Source organism: Phaseolus vulgaris, chromosome 3 (genome assembly GCF_000499845.2).
Source record: "Phaseolus vulgaris cultivar G19833 chromosome 3, P. vulgaris v2.0, whole genome shotgun sequence".
In the NCBI taxonomy this organism is placed as follows: Eukaryota; Viridiplantae; Streptophyta; class Magnoliopsida; order Fabales; family Fabaceae; genus Phaseolus; species Phaseolus vulgaris.
Window position 1 is genome coordinate 14,350,931 of NC_023757.2, and position 6,000 is coordinate 14,356,930.

Below are 6,000 nucleotides of genomic sequence, written 5' to 3' on the forward strand. Positions count from 1 at the left end.
TTGAGAAGTAATTAGAAACTTGTTTTAGTAGAAATAGATTTAAAGTTCCAAAAAAAAAAGATTTCAAGTGTTTAATTATATTGAATCCCAAAATTTTTGTGAAAATTGGAGTTATTGGAAATTATGCATGATTAAAACTTTGGACATTTCATTTCCATAATTCAAAAACTTATAAAAAAAAGAGAAGAAGTGAAAACCTAAATTTGTGGTATCAATTACTAAAGAAAAACATTTTCCGAATTTGGATTCAACTTGATTGGCAAAATGATTTCAACCATTATGGAATTTGTTATCCTTTTGCTATAGCAATTTCTAAAGAAAAGGTTTCATTGTTAAAAGTTTAGTAAGTATCTTTGAGTCCTTTTTGTGTGCATTTTTCTTGTTTATCTATCTTCAAGTTTTGTCATAATCTCTTTCTCAAATTTGGTTTAGCTTTTCTTGCTTAAGCTTTTCTTGTTTGTCTTTTATTTCTTTTCCTTAAGTTTTGTTGTGGTTTCCTCTAAGATCAAGTGTTGAAGGTTTTGACCTTTTTAATTTGAGAGTTTTCAACCTCAAGAAAGACCTTTATGAAGTGGAGAAAAAATTTCTTTGAGTGCTTTGAGTGTTCTCTCCAAAAGTGTTCTCGCCGGTTGACTCAAACACCTTCGTGCGTCTCTACGAACTACGCTTCAAGAACCTTTTTGCTTCTGTTCCAAGGTTCTCCTTCCTCCTCCATGAACACCTGAAACAGAGAGACAAATGGCGCCCTCGCGGCCGTTTGCACTCCGACGGTCAAGTCAGCTATTGGACAGGAAACACTAAACACTTCTCTGTTGAATCAAGTGTGTTCAAGCTTTGAAGAATCCAAACCCTTTGAAGATTGATGGAAGGCTGGTTGTGCTTACTGTTGCTGAGCTGTCTTTAGATAGGATATGGGGTAGATTATCTGTGTAAATCCACTCTTGATTGAATCCAAAGCATAAGCATTACCTGTTGTTTTTGTCGAAACAATGTTTTATACTTAGGTGTTTTTAGAAAGGTTGAAAACTGTTTTTGATGGTTGACTTGCTGTCAAACGAAAACAACTGATTGATTCGAGCATTCAATCGATTGGTTGTTTTGGGACCATAACATAAAACTGTTTTTTGCTTTGACTGAGCATTAAATGATTTTATAACTAAATACGCTCCAGTTTTAAATGCTTTGACTAGTCTTTGAATGCAATAAATAGTTTGTTCAGATTATGTAACAAACAACAACTTAGTTTTAATCTAAGAAAAACATATTTGAGTTTTTCACTGATTTTGCTTTTGAAAAGTTAGATTTCTTAGAGATTGCTTTGATTAAAGAGTGTGATATAGGATTTTTATCTTGTATTGATTTCAGATCTTTTCTGTAACAAGTGTAATCCTTTTGAACTTTCAAGAAACTCTGTGTGTGAAGCTGAGAAGTGTTGTGTGTTCTTGAGTTTGTCAAGATCAGCATTCTTAGTGGTGTTGTGTTAAGCCAAAGGAAGTGTGTGTCTTGAGGGGATCAAGGTCACTTCTTTGGTCGTGTTGTAAGTAATCTAGGGTTGATTGCTTAGCTGATTCCCCAGTGGTTTTTGGGAAGACTGGATGTAGCTCTGGTTAAGAGTGAACCAGTATAAACCTCTGTGTGCATTCTCTGTATCCTTTGAACTCTTTAAATTCTGTTTATATTTGTAAACTAGTATAAACAACCTATTGTTTTTCTGGTGCTGTGCTTAATTGCTTTATGTTTTTGGCAAACTGAATTCTTAATCAAGTTTTCATTCTAGACTTAAAAGTTTTCGAAAACCCTCTTTAAACCATTCACCCCCCTCTAACTTAAAGTCATACATTCTAACAATTGGCATCAAGAGCTTGGTGCTTGAAATTTATTCAAGTGTAATCCTAAAACTGTTTTTAAATGGTTGATAGATTACCTTTTGGGGAAGGTGCTTCAATTAACAGACCACCTCTGTTTTGTGGTTTGAACTACCAATTTTGGAAAGTCAGAACGAAAATCTTTGTGGAATCACTTGACAAAGGTATTTGGGATGCAATTGAAAATGGCCCCTTTGTCCCAAAATATGAAAAAGATGGATCTTCCATTGAAAAACCTTGGTCTCAATGGACTGATTATGAAAGTAAGAAGGCCAAATTTGATTGCATTGCTAAAAACATAATAACTTCTGCCTTGAATTCAGATGAATTTTTCAGGGTCTCTCAATGCAAATCAACAAAGGAAATGTGGGACACCTTGGAGGTAACTCATGAAGGTACCAATGAGGTGAAAAGAGGTAGAAAGCATACTCTAACCCAAGAGTATGAAATGTTCAGAATGCTCAAGGGTGAGACAATTGTTGAAGTTCAGAAAAGGTTCACGCACATCATCAATCATCTCATGAGCCTTGACAAAACCTTTGAAAAAGAAGAGCTAAACATTAAGATCCCCAAGTGTCTTGATAGGTCTTGGCAACCTAAGGTAATTGCTATATCTGAATCAAAAGATCTAACATCATTGAGTATGGCTTCTTTGTTTGGCAAGCTTAGGGAACATGAGTTAGAAATGAATCGACTCAATGTTCAAGAAAGCGAAGACAAGCATGTAAGGAGTATTGCCTTAAAAGTTGTCAAGCACAAAAGCAAGCAAGAATCCAGTGATGAAAGTGATGAAGAGAACCTTAGTTTGCTATCTAGAAATTTTAGCAAATTCTTGAAAAGGAATCGCAACAAAGACACCAACAAAGAAAGGTTTGGAAACAAAAAATCCAATGATTTTAATTCCAATAACTATACTTGATTTGGTTGTGGTGAGCAAGGGCACATAAAGGCAGATTGCCCAAATAAAGAAAGCAAGGAGAAGAAGTCAAGCTACAAAAAAAAGAAGGGAAAAACACAAAGGGCCTACATAGCTTGGGATGAGAATGAAGTCTCCTCATCAAGCTCATCATCAAGTGAAGATGAAAGAGCAAACATATGTTTGATTGCTGAAGGAGATGATGAGTCATGCAACTCAAGTGAAGTAAGTTCATGTGCTTCTTTAAATGCAAAAAATTATAGTGAATTGCTTGAAGCCTTTCAAGAAACACACGATGAAGCTAATCGATTGGTTCTTTCAAACAATTGACTGAAAGATCTTAACAGCTGGCTTGAAAAGAAAGTTAAGGCACTTGAAGAAGAGCTAGAAAAATTAAAAAGGGATTTTGAAAATCTGGAAACACATTGCAAAAACTCTTCTTGCAAGTGTGACACTCTCATTTGTGAAAATTGTGAAAATCTTGAAAAGAAAGTGCATTATCTTGTAAGTACTGTGGATAAGCTTTCAAAAGGAAAATCCAACTTTGAGAATGTCTTGACATCTCAAAATTGTGGTTTTGGAAGAGCTGGATTAGGTTTTAATCCACAAAACAAGCAAGATAAGTTTTTCAAGAAAGCCAGTAAAACAACCGATTGTTATGTCGAAACAACCGGTTGTTATATGCTTTTATTGCATGAAGAAAGGCCATTTTGTTAGATTCTGCAAAATAAGAAAATTTTCTGTTCCCAGAGGCTTTATGAAATGGATTCCTAAAGGTTGTGAGGTTTCAAACGATAAAAGTAAGCCAAATGGACCCAAATTTGTAAGGGGACCAAACCTTGTAGCTTGAATTCATGTTTATGCAGGAAATCTAGAGGAATATGAGGGACTGAGTCATCTGATCAAGTTTTTGGAAGAAAAAGATTAACATTGAAGCTGAATCAATGTTATGTATCAGTCTAAGGTTCTAAATAGTCAAAAGAGGCTTCTTGATCAAAGACATATGACTCATTGAAGGAACATCACAAAGGATAAGACCTTCCTTATGTCTATCTTTAATTCCTTTTTAAATTCATATTTATGCTTAAGTATCTCTTTTAAAATGTTCAAATACATCTGTTTTGAATTATTTCTGCTCATGATTAAAAATTTAAAATTTGTTATACTGCTGCAGAAAAACAACCGATTGTTTCCTCAACACAACCGATTGTTTTGTATCCGACAACACTATGAAAGAATGAATTTAATTTCTTTTTGAATTCTGTCTGTTGCAGATCACAATTATGAAAGAATCCTTGGTCAATGAAGCAGTGTTGAAAGTTGATCACGTTCTGAAAGAAGTTACAACTTGTCATAAAGGAATATATTCCAAAATCTTGAAAATTTAAAAGCTTTTATGACTAGTCAAAGATCACATGTGATGACCATGTCATTTTCTGCTTTTTCTGACGTTTTCTGTGCAGGTCTTGGTCAAGTATTTTCTCTCTGAAAAACTGAAACCCACTCACGTCATTGAATGCAGTTTGGTTCTGTGTTTCTTTAAATTCTGTTGCAACTGTTCACTCTCACAAGAACAACCAATTGAGCCATCTCTTGCAACAACTCTTGTTCTCCTTGTGTGAGTCTTCTTTGCCTCTTTTTCTGCTGTCATGCAATCAACTCCTCATACATCAAAGAGGGTCAAAACCAGAGCAGTGAGGTCTGGAGGGAGATTAGAGGGCTGGTTTTCTGGAGACAATGAGCTCATTGAAAGGTATAGGTTTGAAACTACCACAAAGGTGATAAACAACCCCAAATTTGTTTCCTTTGATTGGCTGAAAAGCCAAAAGCTAGACAATGTGAGGAAACTGCTCAAGGGCCAGTCACTAAGAAGGTTCTTGGATATGAAGGGGAACATCTACCCTGATTTGATTCGGGTGTTCTACACCAATCTCAAGTTTGAGGGAAACAACCTTGTTTCTCATGTGAAGGGAGTTGACATGGAGATCACTTATGATGTGTGGACTGCTGTTGCTGGTCTGAAATATGTTGGCCTAAGAATCAACAAGGGAAATCTTGGAGTAGTGGAGGACTTCAACAAAGTCCAATACTACAAGGGTTGCTTGAAGAAGCAAAATGTCCAAGTGAGAACTTGTTTGGTTGGAGGCTTAAAGCTATATGAAAGGGTGCTTGCTCTTATTGTAACTTGGATTCTTATTCCAAGGGGGAGCAACCATTTTGTCCTTATAGAAGAAGACCTAGTGTATATCTACTGCATCATGAAGAAGATCAAAATCAACTGGATCCACATCATCAAAGAGCACATGCAAAAAGCCACGAGGTTAAGTGATTATCACTATCCCTATGTTGTTTTGATCTCTAAATTTCTGCTTTATTTTGAAATGAATCTGGAAGATGAGACATCTGAGTTGGTTAAGTCAACTCAAGAGATGAACAGTGGCTCTCTTAGCAAGATGAGATTCACCAAAATAAATGGCAAATGGGTGAGCAAAGATGGTGATCATGGTGCCTCATCAAGTGCTGCAGCTGCTGATTTTGATTAAAAAGATCAAGCAGCTGACATGGATTTTCACCATGAAGAGCAACTTGAAACCAATCAAGGTGCTGGAACCAGTGCAGGGAATCAAGGAGATGAAATGCCATTCATGTCTTCTTTTGAAAGATACATGGTCAATAGGCTTGATGGATTTGCTGAGAATCAAAGAAATCTTCATGATTTATGTGTGAGCAACTTCCAGAATATAGATAACAGGTTCAACAACATGGATACACGGTTCATGACCTTGGATGAACAGATAGAAGCTGTTCAGAATCAGATTTTTGAACTTCAGTATGGCAAAGATGATTAAAGGAAAAACAACCAGTTGAATTCACGAAACAACCGATTGTTTTTGGTCTTGTATCAGTTTAATTGCTTCTGTTTTAAATTTTTGTATGATCTGGAACAATTATCATTTTATCTCTTCTTTTTGTATATTTGTGAAGACAAATAGGGGGAGATTTATGCTATGTTGTCTTTCATTATCTTTTATTTCTGCAAAACTCTATGTGGTTTATGAGTGTTTAAGTAAATATTTTTCTGTTGGTTTTTAAACTGCTGATATATTGTTTCTGTTTTTACTCTAACCCTTTATCAAAGATATTGTGCTTTGCTTAAACTTTGTCTTGCAGGAACTGCTTCAGATTCAATCAAATCCAACACAAGCAACCAGGGATTTG